This window comes from Cryptomeria japonica, chromosome 1 (assembly GCF_030272615.1).
Source record: "Cryptomeria japonica chromosome 1, Sugi_1.0, whole genome shotgun sequence".
Classification (NCBI taxonomy): Eukaryota; Viridiplantae; Streptophyta; class Pinopsida; order Cupressales; family Cupressaceae; genus Cryptomeria; species Cryptomeria japonica.
The window spans coordinates 395,103,814-395,120,707 of NC_081405.1; the positions used below are offsets into that span (position 1 = coordinate 395,103,814).

General features: G+C 39.6%; 1 protein-coding gene and 1 long non-coding RNA gene across 3 annotated transcripts in view; one reads left to right on the forward strand and one right to left on the reverse strand.

The window, feature by feature from the left end:
• Positions 1-16,894, forward strand: part of LOC131070936 (uncharacterized) — a 98,655-nt gene that overhangs the window by 47,633 nt on the left and 34,128 nt on the right. The gene's annotated exons all lie outside the window — the stretch shown is intronic.
• LOC131874630 (uncharacterized) lies at positions 14,628-15,101 on the reverse strand. The gene is made up of 3 exons (XR_009372021.1): positions 15,060-15,101; positions 14,866-14,938; positions 14,628-14,763 (listed from the first exon to the last, which is right to left on the reverse strand). It is a non-coding gene; the product is annotated as an uncharacterized LOC131874630 (long non-coding RNA).

Consider the following 16,894-nt stretch of genomic DNA (forward strand, 5'->3'; position numbering starts at 1 on the left):
TACATCTTGTAGTGTCATAACACTCTCTATGCAATCTTCATTTGTCTCCTCCTCCGCACATTTCATATCTAGTGGTCTCCCATGAGGGTAACCAATCACCTCATATTGTGAATGTAAATCAAAACCAAGCTGAAAACCACACTCTAAGTCAAGTTCTGAATCTTCTCCAGAATCCCATACCTTGCTATTTTCACCGAGTGCAATGCTTCAACCAGGAGTAGTCCCATCATTCAACTCAAAAAGTGGATTGTCATACATCATATCAACATCCATCTCAAACAAAGGGTTATCATCAATCACCACAAATTGATTCTTCCAATCATGTTCATGCAAAGAAAGTGAACTGCTGCTATGATGAATACTAAAATCAGAACCTTCATGCCTCTCATCAATGACTCCAAGGCTGTCCCAAAACGCCTTTGCCTCTTCATTATCATTTTCAGCAGTACACTGTGGATCCAAATCAACAAAGTCTCTAGGTCTTTGCTCATGATCAGCTACATGCAATGTGAAATCAGATTTGCTTACAAAACCATCATCAAAATCAACACCATCAGTGCTATCCTCAATGCATCTGTTGTGCTATAAACTCAGAACATCATCACGATCAAAAGGAAATACATTCCATGTAGGATCCTCATCATACTTTGGTGCTAATACACTTAGATCCCATGTGTTAATTTCTGATTGCTTTCTTTAGGGAAAGTATGTACCTCATGTGTGATTTATTCTCTATATAAATCATCCTCCAAGTCGTAAAAACTGAAGCTATCATAGACACTACTCTACAAAGGCTTTGTATGGATATCCAACCCATATCCATTTGAGCCAACATCACTGGAAATATTTGAAATCGAACCAAAGCTGCTATTTGACCTTTCCTTCATGCACACTCACCAACATTAACTGCATGTTTGTGTGATGAATCATCTTGGGTTCTTGGATGTGGAGTCTTTTCGTCATCTTCTTTCATACTTCACAGGTTTGGATCTTGTCACCATCTTAAGATAACCTTTAATGTTGGGGTACTTCATTAGATCAGAGAGTTCTTGCATTTCAGCTATAAACATGTTGTAAACTTTGTTATGCAACTGCTAAATTGTAACAAGTGACCACTACCCAATAAGTTGGTAGAAGAAAACTTGCTCTGATACCACTGTAGTATTCTCCCCCTTTTTAGAAACCAGTTGCACCTTCATTTCCAACTTAGTCCATTGACATTTTAACAAACAGTTTCGTTGTATGATGGTGTTAAGTTTCTGATCGTGGGTATGAAGTTTTTTTTGCTGTCTAGGAATTTAATATTCTGTTTAATGTCCTCTTTCTAGCACATGTTATATGATGTTGTCGTTAACCTATTTCTCCATAGTCCCGTTGGCTAACCTGGACATTTAAGGGATCTTGAGGGTAATAGGTAGTTTTAGTTAAAGCATTTCTGATGTGTTTTGATGTTTTTTTGAGATACTATTTTTAGTAAGTCAGTGGCCAGGTCAGTGATTCAATATTTTCAGTGAATTCTTGGATGACACTTATGTCGGTGGTAATGGTTAAATACTGGCTGGAGATTTAATGGTTATTTGGTGATATATATTATTTAACAATAAAGTTGAGTTATAAAGTTAAAATTAAGTTATTAACTTTATTTTTATTTAATAACTTTAGTGGGACACATAAAGTTATCTGTTATAAATATTAAATGTTCCCTTTCACTTAAAGTACATGGGCACCCATAGAGGAGATTAAAATATTAAACTAAAAGGGAACTTCATTTATCCCACATTTACCAGGCAAGATGAGTTGACCTCTTGAGAAAAGGATATAAGGGCATTTTGTATGCTTTTCCAGCATGTTTTGGAGATTAAAGAATTTGGTAATTCCTTGGTGAATTCAGTCTTGGGTTTGTGAGGAAGAAATCCCTCATGAATTACATTCTTCTCGCTGTTGCAAGACACAGTCAGAGGAATTTAATGGTTTTTCTACTTCAGGAGGCACATTGAGCTTAAATTTCTAGGTATTGGTTGCATTCAAGGAGTTTAATGTTTGCATATTGAGTAATGATCAAGCTAGAGGGCATTGTTGTGACTGAAGAGGCAAGTTACTACTGTGCATGCTTGTTTGCTGGGCTGTACAGCTTGCTGTACCATCTTTCCTAACCACACACAATCTTTGGGGGCAGAATCCATTCCCATGTCTAGGCTGAGACTTCCATCGTAAACCACGTGGTTGGAAGAGGAGATTATTGGTAGGGGAGTGAATGCATTTGAGAGCTGGGACAGCCACGGGTCTTCAACACCAGCCGTGTCTTCCTTATCAGCGGCCAACACTATCATTACTGGCCATTGAATGCTGAAGTCTATGTTGCAAGGCAGCCGCTAGGAATCAAGGGGAGATAGAGTTGTACAGTTGGAAGTGTTTCAGCTGAGTGTTGCTAGCTGAAACTCATTGTAATAAAAGCTACAAGTTATGTATTCTATAACTGCTTCCTGGTATGAGACCCTGCTTACTGAATGATAGTTCTTGAGGAAGTAACTTGTAATTTCTGGGTTATATTAAATTTGAAATCAAAAAAATCAGTTTATGATATTAGTTGGCATTGTTATCTTGTCATTGTTATCTATTTGTCTATGTATAAACTTTCCTTCCAAGAAGACATTGCACAAATTATAAACTTCTGAAACAAACAAACTCAGAAGTCAGTCCTGAGATGAATGCATGCTTAGTATTTGACAAATTGTCAAACCTCCCAAACTGAAAACATAAGTGCAGAAAGGACAGGGGTCTTTATAGTGGTGTCAGAGCAAAAAATCTTACCATCCTGAAGGGTTAAACATGAACAAACAGTGACATGATTGATTGGAGTGTACAACCATTATCTTATCATTATAACACACAGAGAAACAGGGCTTTGCTTAATATTGAACCAGAAGAACATATAACTGTAGAAGATTAGAATATTAACAATATTGGTGAAAGAAGGGATACGGGTGAGGAGAGATTCTTCAATATGATGGAACAATTCATGTAGGGGCAGCGACAGGCAGATCAGAGAGCATAGGAACAAAACCAACAAATGGATCTGATGTTACAGATGATGGCTAAGCAATTGGGTATTAATTATAATGCTAATGTTAGGGGTAGAAACAATGGAGGTAATAATGGTGGACAAAATGGAAATGGGGGAAACAGAGGAGGAAATGTGGATGACAACTTTGGACATGTAACTCAACCCACTAGAATGGTGAGCTCTAGACCTCTTCTACCTACCTTCCCACCTAGGGCACCAACACAGCCTGCGAATGAGCCTTAGATCACCGATTTACAAGATCAATTCAGAAGAGATTGAGAGAGTGGAGGACCAGATTTTCAAGCAGCTATATCCCTGTGGGATTACATTGATGTGAGGATGAGACATATGCCTCATGCTAGAGATAGGAATCAAAATTTGGAATTACGGAAGAAAGTAGGGAAGTTGACTCTACCATATTTTGATGCTTCATGAAAGACCACAACATGAGCTTGGGTTCAAAAGGTGGATATATATCTTCAGCTTAACCCTATGCTAGAAGATGTCATCAAATACGCTGCTATACACCTTGATGGCATTGCACATGAGTAAAATTTATTAAGAGATTGATAGACAGATTCGACAAAAAGGACCTAGAATTGCACTTCAAGGAACTAGCGGAGCTCAAAGAATGGGGACCATTGGAGACTTATATTTCAGAATTTCAGAGACTCTTAGAGTTAGTCATTGACATATCACGGAGGAGGCTCATGGTGTTGTTTATGGATGGTCTAGCTAATCCGTTTAGGGGATGGATTAAGGTTTTCAATCGACCTACATTGTAGGAAGCCATTAATAAGAATCCTAGGGATATGGAGGCTTCTTGTTCGAGGAACAAGTTTCACTCCAAGGGTTATCCACAGAAGAAAGGCAAAGACAAGAAGCATAACCAAAGTGATTCTCACCAACCCTGTAATGATTCGGCCAGACTTGACAGTGACCAATTAAATGAGCTCAGGAGGAAGAAACTTTGTTTTCATTGCTAAGAACCATGGGATCGTTCCCATTAGTGTACTGTTAAAGCAAAGGCAAAACAGATTGAGTATTTTTCTATTGAAGAATCAGCCTCAGAGAAATCAGAACAACAATCTGATTCAGAAAGTAGTGATGAAGAAAATACATCAGAAGGGGAGTTTGGAGAGGATAAGACTGTTGCACAACTTACTATCGGCCAAAAGGCAATCACTTTCAAAGTGAGAGGTGTGATATAGGGACAACGGGTAATCTCCCTGATTGATACCTGGGCTACACAATTTCATTGATGAGAGCTTGGTGACTAAGAGAGGATTGCAAACAAAAGAACATGATGGGTTTAGAGTGATGGTAGCTAGTGGACACAAGCTTCTTTGCACCCGTGAGATTTCCAATCTGCACATATAGTTGGGTGATTGAGTTGGTAGATGACTTATTTGTGGTAGACATGGGTGACTATGATGTTATACTTGACATGACATGGATGTCGTCATTAGTAGAGTTCACCTTCAATTTGGAAAGGTTGGGAATGAAGTTCAAACATCAATGAAGGAATGTGGTACTTAGAGGGCTTTTTGATGGAGGAATCAGAGTAGTTTTGCTTAAGAGGATGGAACAACTATTTAGGCACGATCAGGTAGAGTGGGAAGCAAAGTGTCTTCTTATACCTAGAGTTACTGAGAAGCAAATTAAGAGTTACTATCCAGATATTTAGAAGGTAATATCTAGTCACACCAAGGTATTTTACAACATACCTCATGGAGTACCTCCCGCGAGAGGAATAGAGTATGTCATAGAGTTGGAAGAAGGGGCCAAGCTAGAGATCACTACCCCTTATCACCATCCTAAGAAACACAAGGATGAGATTGAAAAGGCTATTAGAGAGTTGTTGGAAATGGGACATGTCAGGCCAAGTAAGAGTCCTTCTGCTTCAGTAGTGTTATTGGTTAAGAAAAAGGACATGACAATGAGGATGTGCATTGACTACAAGGCTCTCAATAAGAAAACAATCAAAAATAGATATCCAATTCCAAGAATAGATGAATTGATAGATGAGTTACACGGGGCATGCTACTTCTTGAAGATAGATTTAAGGTCCGGGTACCATTAGATTAGGATGAGAGCAAAGGATATTGAGAAGACAACCTTCAGATGGGATTATGGCCATTTTGAGTTTTTTGGTTATGCCATTTTGGTTAATCAATGCTCCTGCTACATTTCAGAGTTGCATGAACTAGGTGTTTAGGAGGCAGTTGAGGAAGTTTGAGTTAATATTCTTTGGTGAAATCTTGATATTTAGTAGGACCTGGGAGGAACATCTGTATCACTTGGAGGAGGTTTTGAGTATCTTGGAGAGTGAGTCATTGTTTTCCAAGGAATCGAAGTGTGAATTTGGCATGATAGAGTTTCTTTACCTTGGCCACATTATCAGTGTAGATGGGGTGAGGGTGGATCCAGAGAAGATTATAACCATCATTGAATGGCCAACTACGACTAACCTCACATAGTTGAAGGGGTTCTTTGGATTGTGTGGTTTTTATAGAAGGTTTGTGAAAGGGTTTTCATAGGCAGTAGCTCCTCTAACAGATCTTATGAAAAAGGGAGCTTTCAAGTGGCCAGAATCAACACAACGATGTTTTGAGCATTTCAAGTAGGTGATGTCATCTTGCCTAGTGTTAGCTCTTCTGAACTTCACCAAACCATTTGAGCTGCATTGTGATGCTTCAGGTGAGGGGATTGGTCCCGTACTAATGCAGGAGAAACACCCCATAGCATTTGAGAGTTGGAAATTGAGAGGGGTGGAGAAGAGCTACTCCATCTCTGATCGGGAGATGTTGGCCATCATGCATGCGTTGGCCAAATTTAGATCTTATTTGGTGGGAGGCAGATTTGTGATCAAGATACACCTTAACAACATTAAGTACTTTATGAGCCAGAGGGATCTCAATGATAGGCAACAAAAATGGATCACTAAGTTACAGGCATACAAATCTGACATTAAATATGTCGAAGGAAAGAAAAATGTAGTGGCTGATTCACTTTCATGGAGGCCACATATATGTTCCTTAGTTGAGATATCAGACGATTGGAGAGAGATGATTGCAACATAGTATGCTAAGCATTTGTGGGCAGTAGGGATAATAGAGGGCACTAATTAAAATGACATGTATGTAATGATTGATGATCTAATTTACTACAAGAACATAATCTACTTAGTGCCTTCATCGCATTTGAAGAAGATAAGTCTGAGGACATTTCATGATGCACCATTGGCTAGTCACTTGGGTTTCTTTAAGACAAATAGGTAGATTCGAGAGAGATTCACATGGAAGGGGCTTAAGAATGAAGTCCTGAAGTATGTTAGGGAATGTCCAATTTGTCAGCAGAATAATGAGCATACCTTTCAAGCTGGATTTCTATAGTCCTTACCCATTCTAGAGTAGAAATGGGAGTGTGTATCAGTGGACTTTATTACAAGGTTGCCCAAGGTTTAGAATAAGGACTACATTTATGTGGTGGTTGATAGGCTGACAAAATTCGCAAACTTCTTCGCTATTGTAGCCACACATACAACAACTCAAATAGCTGATTTGTTCTTCAGGGAAGTGTTTGGACTACGTGGGATGCCTAGGAACATTATGAGTGATAGGGATAGCAAGTTCCTGAGTTTGTTTTGGCAGGAACTTTTCAGATTGAGTGGTGATACTGAGCTCACCCCTACTACCAATTATCACTCACAGACTGATGGCCAAACAGAAACAATGAACAAGTGGGTTGAGGGATATCTCAAGAATTATGTATCATGGTAGTAGAAGGAATGACTTAGATGGTTGCACTTGGGTGAGTATTGTTACAATACCACCTATCATATGTCCATTAAGATGATTCCGTTCATGGCTCTGTATGGATGATGCTCCTAACTTCATGGATTTTCTCTTCAGGGATAGCAGAGTACCCAAGGCAAAAGATTTATTGCAGGAGAGTTGGGACATTCTGAGGGCATTGAAGGAGAACATCTGGTAGATGCAAAACAAGTAGAAGTTACATGCTGAACAACATAGGGTTGAGTGTAGATTTGAGGATGGAGATATGGTTTATTTGAGACTTTAGCCCTATAGACAGTCTTCTTTGAAGAGGAGTTTGTTGTGCATTGCACACACTCCCTGTCGCCGACAGGGTCCCCCCTTTCTCTTTTCTGATTTTCGTCTTGCTCGGTGTAGGATTTTGATTTTATTTGCCATTTTGAGGTGCAACAGGTAGTAGTGAAGCAATGATCTTGCAGGAGAGTAAGCCCGCCCGTTTCCTCTAGTCCCTAGGAGTTCGTAAGAGGTCAGCAATGGTCCCCTCTGGGATGAGGGGATTGAATCATGAATCATGAACTATGCAACCATTAAGTTTTGAAGCGCCTATTAATTTAAGTTGCAGGGCCAAGGGTTGGATTTGCAGGGAGTCTCGAAACTTTAAATATCCAAAATCAATCCTAGGGAGACTAATTTTCGCGTGAAAATTGGCTATGTGGGCAAGAGTGTCAGTTGTCCATGGGTTTGCAAAATGGCCTTTTAGGCTGAATTTGGCTTTAACGTTAAAACTTTTCTAAAATGCCTTCAGGTCTTTTTGACCCGAAAATGATAAATGGCGTCATTTTTAAGTGTTAGCATTTTGTCCCCCCAACCCGAAAATGGGCAAGCAATTCAAAATTAAGCAAGAAGGGCATTGATAAAAACCTTGCAAAAGGTCCTTTTGGCCTGAAAATGATAAAAGGGGTCCTTTTTATAAATATTCAAAAGGTGCTTTTAACTCGAAAATCGCCATAGAGGCGTTAAAATTTAAACTTGAAAACTTTTCAAAGATTGTTTTGGCCCGAAATCACAAGAGGAAAATCGCGCAAGTTAAAAGGTGTTATTTCTAGAACCTTTTCAAAATCGATCCCCAGCCCGAAAATCGCTACACATGGGTGTGGCGTCATTTTTTATAGAAACGCTTTTCAAAAGGCCTCTCCAGGCCGAAAAACGCACGTTAAGTGAAATTCGCGCAACTTTAAAATGTTTTTTCAAAAGGGTCCTTTACCCCGAAAAGTCAATAGAAAGGCATTAAAAAGATAACTTAAACACCTTGCAAAAATCGGCCCCCAGCCGAAAATCGAAAGTAAAGTAGTAAGGCGTTTTACTAAGTTGGCAAAAGATCATTCTATCCCGAAAATCACCAAACAGTCAAAAATCGCGAAAAATGATAAAAAGGCGTTTTTGAAGTTTGCATTTTATGCCTTCACCCCGAAAAACGCGAGTTAAGTGAAAATCGCGAAACTTTAAAAGGGCGTTAACTTTTGGAGTTCGTATTTTATCCTTATACCTCGAAAATACCAAGGGTTAAATCGCGGAGCTTTAAAAACTTTTCAGAAGACTGCGTTCACCACCGTTGAGGGAGAATCGTGCAAGGCATAGGGAAGAGTGTCTTTTTTTTTGGTAATCGTGAAGTTTGCATTTTATTATTTCGCCCTGAAAATCCAAGGCATAGGGCATGGCGTCACTTTATAAGTGTGCGTTTTAGTGGTTCTACCTCGAAAATTGACAGACACATGAAAGTTGCAAAGGCAGAGGAAGGCGTTATAACTCTTCGAACTTGGTTAAAGGCCCTCCCAGTCCAAATTCGCGTGATAGGGTTTTATCTCTGCATTTTCATTTAGCCTCTCCAACCCGAAAACACGAGTTAGGGGAAGATAGAGAGGCGGCATTTTACCTCAGCAGCTTGCAAAACCTTGCAGTCCAATATCGTGCAAAAAGGGCAATTAGAAAGGCATTACACTTTGCAAAACCGCCCAAGTGTCCGAAGTTCATTCTACAATTGGGCAATCCGCTAGGTAGGATTCGATTCCCTCCTTTAAAATCGTTAATATTGCAAAATTGGTCATGATTTTTTGAAAGTATCAAGCATAGCACGCAAAAGCAAAACCGGCTAGGAAAATTGATCGTTGAAATAGAATTCAGACATAAATTTTGAATATTTAAAAAAACTGAACTTAGGCAAAACTCTTTTCCAAGCACAAAAAATTAGGAATCATTAAAACATCCGAGCCCTGAGCTGCAAAATTGAGCATTTGCCCGTACCATCGTAATTGGTCGGAAGTGGCACTTTTTGGAACCCGCTCCAAGTAGCAAATTTTAAACAGAACCAACTTAATTTCCTGTTTTAAATAGCATTTCATTTCCAATTAAGCTCTTTTTATTGAAGCGTCATGCTTTTTTCAAATTCGATATTCCCATTAATCATTGGTTTTATGCGCTAACATCGTCCTCTGTTTTGGCTAACCCGTTCGCTTCATTTATCTCGTCTCGTAATCTGTGTCCGGTTGTGTAGGATAAATGCCTAGATCGGTGGTAGAATCCTCAAAGACACCTGGTGCAACCGGAACGTCTCGGGTTTCCAAGTCTGACATCCCCCGTAGAGGCGAGAAAATGAAGTACCAATACCAAAGGGGAGGAGTTAGGGAGTCGAAGGTCCAAAGCATATGGGAGAATGTAGGTGACACTGATTTGGGCCACATAGACATTCAGGATTTCAAGAACAGGGTATACTCTCCAAATGCCTATGGCAAGCCCAGGCGGATGATGGAGAGCTGTATTGCTCAGGCGGCAAAATTATGAACTAGTGGTTGAGGCTGCTAGACATTATCAGCCAGAAACCAGATTAGTGGTCCTAGAGGGGGTGTTGCTAGCTGATTTCACACCTGAGGCCATTGGGGAGGCATTTGATATCCCATTTCCCAATAATCCTGTTGCTACAACTATTGATGAGGCGCAAGTTGCTTATGACATGAATCCTGCTAAATGCAAGACGTTGATAAATGAAGAATGGTACAAAGAAAGAAGGCCCCCAAAGCATTAGGATTAGTAAAAAGACCCCCAGAAGTGATTTTTATAATGAGTATGGTGATATTGTCACCTTACTCAGTCGGGTTATGGGACTCCCTCAATCTAATTTTTTTGAGGAATGGATGTTCTACTTTACTGAGCAGGTCTTTGCTAGGAAGTCCAAGTTCGATTGGGCTCAGATCATCAGCGACAATATCCATACACAGCTGGTCGAGCTTGAAGAAAAGTACTTCACTATGACTTCCTACTTGATTTACATGTTTGCCCGACACCAACCATTGACAGGGTTAATCAAGAAAGGTGAGATTGGGAATGGGCCGAATCAGGTAAAGGTGTATGAATGCTACTCAACTGCATTATTATGACATAGCTCAGAGAAAAAAATAACATTGCTTACGCAATTGGTTAGTATGAGTGTGTCAATGATGCCTTTACGATGCGCCTAGTCAGGTTGATGCAAGGAGGATTGCACATAAGGCTTTCAGAGCAGGCTACCATTTTGATACAGAAGTATGGTGCATGGTTTATCCAGTTTCCTAGGTTCACTTACATCAGAATAGCAGGCTTTGAGGGAACACCATTTCAACTTCCACGCTATCCAACAACAAAATAGTCCTTATGGAAGTTGCAAGACAGGCACACCCAGCAGGCAGTCTAGTTAGAGATAAGAAGCAGTCCAGATTCACCTTCCCCATGATCTTGGGTGCCCTCGATGTGCATTTCAAAAATTCGGTGCAAGCTGTGAAGCCTCCAAGGAACAGAGTGGGAATTTAGCAATAACATTTGGATAGGCTATCCCTGAAGATTGGCTAGTTGCTCGTGCGCAGCGGAAAGCGGCCGTCAAGCCACCTATCAACCTAGAGAAATAGGAGAGATAAAATTCAAAGGTAAGAAAAGGCCCAAGACCTACTCTAGGATCACTAAGGACGAGCAAAGGAACCACACCATTCATATCGCTACCCCGCCTGCAGATAAGCCAGCAGATCACATTGCATTGGCCGATTATACTATTGCGACCATCCCAATAGGGCGAGCCACCAAAGAGCAGGAAAGGGAAGAGTTTAAGGATTCCATGCAGAATATGCTCAAACAGCTCGACGAAATGACTGCTGAGAGAGACATGTACCAAGTTCGTGCTGAGCAAGCTGAGGAGTACATTGATCACCTGCCGAAACCATTGCAACATGCCGTTGAATCCCATGTTCCCCCATTGGCATTAGCACAAAGGACTACAACTGAGTTTGAAGGAGTGCGCGATACCGCCAAGGTCGTCAGAGAATGGATTCAGGACATTAAAGAGAAGGGAGCGGATTATTGAGGATGTGAAGGAAATGGCCCACCACCGAGAGATCATCCACGTTAGGATGTTTGAAGTGAAGATGGAATGTTTCAAGATGCATGAGGTGGTTGGTACAATTCTTCCCCTCATAAGCGCTCTTTTCTGGACCCACACGTAGATTCCCACATTGCCTACCATCTTGGATCCCTATGACATCAACACTTTCAAGGAGTGGTACTGGATTGCCAACATGAAGAATGATACATAAGATACCATTAATAAAGGGCAAGAGGAGTGCGAGGAAATTTTGAAGAACATGAGGGATCTTGGTGGAAAGATCCTCAGATCAATGGTCCTTGGCTGGAAAAATAGTTTCTCCGATAATCAAGTGCAACCAAGCTGGGAGGATAGGTTGAGAATTGATAAGGTCACATACTCCATAGAGGACCTCGAATTTGCCAATGGGCTGCATACGAACATATTAAGTTTTGAGGCTGATCGGTCCGACTGGAAGGATGGGTTGAAGCATGTAGATCGCCACTTGGAGGATATGCAATATAAAATACGCCATCCTCCTATGCCTCCGAGCATGGTGCTGTTTCAACTATGCATCAGATTTCAGGAATACGTTCGGACAGAGCGTGTAGCAGGACGAGACATCTAGAAGGAATATTTGCACGACGAGGATGAATTTTTGGAAAAAGGGTCTACAGTAGAGAAGGATAAAGTGCTTTCCTAAAATATAAGTTTCTTTTTAAATCTTAAAAAGCACTCTTCAGACATAAAGTTCATTCCTAACTACCAAAACAGTTGTAAATCTTGAGCTCCGTGCATGTGCACTTTTTGGAGCAGCTTTTTGGGTAGTTATTGATTACCTTTTTGGTAGTTATTGTTTCTCCTTCTGTTGTTGTTGATATTTTGCCTCCCATTTATGGGTATGGGCAGTTTTGATAGAGGATGAATTTGACCCACTTGTTTAAGTTTAATCTTGGCCATTCATCCATTTTGGAAACTCTATATAAAAGAGTTAGTTTTTCCTTTGTTAGAGGCAGAAAACAAAGATTGTTGCAAAAACTCTGGCGAAATATATACAGAATTTAATGGATGTTAAAGCTGTGTCTGTTTTACTGTGAGTGCATGGTCCTCTTCTCCATTTATTTTATATTTCTGCAACTGTATTTACTTTCAAACAGTTATTTATACATGTATTTGATGGAAAATCTTGGTTCATACAATTAGGAAATAGTTGATTATTGTTTCCTCTGCATGGTTAGATTGAGCCCCCCTTTTGTGCTAAGTTCGGTTATTAGATTTGGATGGATGGGTGTAAGAGTCCATCATTTGTATTTGGTAGCTTGAAAATTCAAAATCCTTAGATGATTGCACTGGTTTTTACCTAGTTGTGCTAATTAGCTGGCAAAGTAATTCCTAGTTATTTTAATTCTTTCGTCTATGTGTTCAAATATGCTATCTTAGTTAAATTAGTTAGCTGTTCTTATTCACTCTTTATCCTTATCCCTCCCTTTTTCCCTTTTATTAAAGAAGCCTGCCAGTCAAGCTATAATAGCATCAGTTAGAAGCAAATCAGATGAGATAGGACTGTAAGATTTTAGGGAACCTGTACGAAATCAATTCCGTCTAACCGTAAGTCCCCTTTGTGTTTCCAGCAAAGCACATCAACTACTAAGCTATCCTGCAGTCAAGACCTGACAACCGAAACATTGAGGTAATCCCCATTGATCAAATTAACACATCATTAGGGATTTCCTTATCTGAAGAGAGGATAGGATTGTTAGCATTTCTATTCTGCGTTGGCCGGATGAAGTCGTATCTCCACGATTTTAGACACGTCAACAGAGTTGCACTGAGAAACTTAAGCCATGATTCTATGGTCCATTCAGAGTCACTTGGGGCATTGGGGAGGTGGCATACGAGTTAGAAATGCCAACCAACAGCAAGGTACTGTTGATGTGTGTTTTATGCACATATGAACATAGAATAAAATACCAAAGTATTTTACTCTCTCTTGAACAAAATCACCTCTGATGCTAAATATCTGATCAACTAAGACGATTCCAAGGTTTCTACGATCAGTTCTTGACATGTGGATAACTCAATGGCTTGATGTGATAATGCTGTTTTCACTTGGGGACTTACGTAATTGTTCGATGTGAGAAATCTTTCATGAATCTAGATTTGGAATAGGTATGCTTATAACTTAAGATTTTGCAATGAAGTTCTTGGTTCTAATCTAACAAAGGTTTCTAAAAAAATGACAAAAGGAATAGGGTTTAGGAATTCTATTCGAAAGCCTAGAATGCAAGAAAAAGGTGAATGATTCAATGGGGTCCTACTGGACAAGGTCTCACCATCAAATCAAACAATTTGACACAAGCTCAGTGCAATCATCTAAGGTATTTTTCAAAGATGTTCAAATCATTACCATCAAACATTGATACCATTGAAATTAATGCATAACAATGGACGCATAAAAATTGAAGTTAAATTTGCATAAAATTCTAGTTGACCACACAAGGCGCACTTACAATCATCAAGAGGCTAGTGGTATGGACTAAATGGATTCCACACAAATGCATTCAACAATTTCCTTCATTCAATCTAAAATACTTGAAAGTAAATTCTAATCTTAATTTGTAATCTAATTTGGAGGCAATGAGAACCACAAATGCTTGCAACCAAAGTTTAAAAACTCGGACTTGCCACGGACTCGACAAACCAAAAATTTGGACTCGGCCTCGGACTCGTGAAAGACTCGGCAAAAAAAAAAACCATAGTTTTACAAAAAAAACATAAAGAAATTAATGCATTTAGAGAACATAAGTGCCATAATTGAAACATTACACATGTCGTATGATCTACAAACACACAATATTTGAAATTTCATCATTCATACTCATAGTTTCAACTCTAAAATGTATAATAGTAGCATAAGTTTATAAATGTTCACAAAATTACATATAATGATATGTCCAACTCCAAATGTGTAAAACAACAATGAACAAACCAAAGAGAAGACTACATCTTCCTCTTTGTATTTTTCCTAATATAGCTCAATTTTTCAGGCCTTGAGCTAGAAGTAGTAGCAGTGGGTGTTGTGGTATCTAAATGGTGAGATGATTCTTCTTCAAAGTCAAAGTCCTCATCCTCGTCCTCATCTTCGTCCTCATCTTCGTCCTCCATTTCATCCAATCTTGCTCCTTCTGCATCTTGTGCTGCTCCTCTCTCTATTTATGCAATTTCTTCTTCGGTAAGGAGGACATCGTCACCATCAATTTGTTCATTCACGGTCCAATCACCATATGGATCAATTTCATCCAAGTCAATGGCCTCATGTGAAACACCCTCCACCCGCCTAACTCGAAGGCGAAGGTTGTACCGAACAAATACTAGATCATTGAGCCGTTTTTGTGTCAATCTATTTCTCTTCTTTGTGTGAATGCTCTCAAATACAGTCCAATTTCGTTCACACCCAGAAGCACTGCATGGCTGAGACAAAACACGGACGGCTATCTTTTGAAGATTAGGCGTGCCAGCACCATAATTCTCCCACCATAAATCTACAAAAAACATTTAAAAATATTAGAATTGAGAAAAAAATGTAACAATCAAGTTTGTAGGTTTTTTCTTGCACTATTGAACTAAGTTACTAAATTTTTTACCTGGTTGTTGTTTTCCTCTCCTATCAATTGCTAGTTGTGATGAGAAGAGTCTCCCCTCTGCACTTTTGTAGATCTTGAATAATGAACATTTCCAAATTCAGAAATAGATAGTCAAAGTGTCAAACTCAAATTCAATAATGAACATTTCCGAATTCAGAAATAAAGATAGAGCAATTGCAAATGTCAAATCTCACCTCCAACTCATCAAGAACCTTGTCTCTCAACTCAGGATCAGGTGCCATGTTATCAATGCATGTAATAACACCTGCCATGACCTCCTCATCAGCCCTAAATGAATTAGAGAAGTAGAATTTCGAGTTCCAAAAGTAGGCGAAGGCATGTATCGGTTGGTGGAGTTGGTTTGTCCACCTACGATCAATGATGCGCCAAAGGATTTCACATTTTCTTGTATTTCCATGATAGTAATGTGTAATGGCCTCTTTGGCCTCATCCATGGCCTCATAAATGAAACCCATCGACATGCCCTCTCCATCCACCATACGAAGAACCCTTACCAAAGGTTCTGTCACCTAAAAAAATGAAAACAAATTTTAAATTAGTACAAAATTAACCCCTAAAAAATAAAATCAGCAAATAGACAAGATTGTATAAAGTTTACTTTTGTGTTTGTTACCGCAGTCAACTCCTCTCCACTTTTGGTGAACCCTTCATCAAAAACAATGCTCACAATCTTCTCTGCTTTAGGTCTTTTGGAGTATGCAGACCCCAACCAAGCATCTGACACAAACATCTGCTTAAGATGAGGAATGGCACTAAGAATGCTCTGCAAAGTGATGAAGTGGCTAGCAAATCATGTCACTCCAGGTCGCACAAGATCCTTGCCATTTGTGTTTTTTCTCATCAAAGCAAGCACCCAAGTATGGTTGTAGATGAATTTGGTGACACTTCTTGCATCTTCAACCACCTTTTTCACCCATCCAATCTTCCCAATGTCCTCTAGCATCAAGTCCAACCAATGTGCAACACAAGGACTCCATGTAATCGAAGGATGCCTCTCGATAAGCATTCTACCTGCAGATACATATGCAGCTGCGTTGTCCGTGATAATTTGGACAACATTCTCAACTCCAACTTCTTGAACCACCCCATCCAACAAATTACACAGTCTCTGCATTTTTTATTTCATTTGAGGCATCAATAGACTTTATGAATACCATTGCACCATTTGAAGCCACTAAGAAGTTGAGAAGAGTCCTATTCCGTCCATCTGTCCATCCATCAGATAAAATGCGGCATCCTTTTCTCTTCCAATACCTTTTTTGATCATCAAACACACCTTGTGTATTTTTTACAGCTTTCTCTAACAATGGCCCACTGAAGTCTATAACTTGTTGGGGCCCCTTACCCGCAACTGTTAATGCATTAACAAAACCTTCCCAATACACATTGTTTGCTGCATTGAAAGATAGATTATTGTAAAACCAAAAGTTTGAAGCTGCTATCCGTGCTTGTTCATGCTTCTCTTTATTCCATCCTGTACCTTCAAGTGAAGGTTGTGCACCTGGAACATTGCGTGGTACAAAAAAATTAGGGTCTAATCTAACAGGAGTGCCACTAGCCTCACCCTCATTGTCACCAAAAGATGAAAGTGACTGACGACCACGAGTGTGACCAATGGGACCCGAAGTGGACAATGTGGGATTCATTGCAACTACCATGGCTTCTTTTGTTTTTTGCCTTTCTTCCTTTTGCATATCATTCTCAGCAAGAATGACCTTCATCTCTCTAATAATCTCAGGAGTTGATTTGGGGCATGCCTCCACACCATATCCAGGTATTTGTGCAAGGTGGTATTTTAATCTATTGATTCCACCCGCCATCCATTTTGTACATTTGGTGCAAGTGACCTTCCCCTTTTTGCTTCTTGGAATCCCATATTTCCATGCTTTATCTCTTTGTCTTGCTGACCTTGGGGTTGCCCTTGGAGTTGAACTTGCCATTGCTGATTTAACTTGAAAAAAAATAAAATCAGTAGGGTTTAATGGAAAATCAACAAAAAAAATGACAA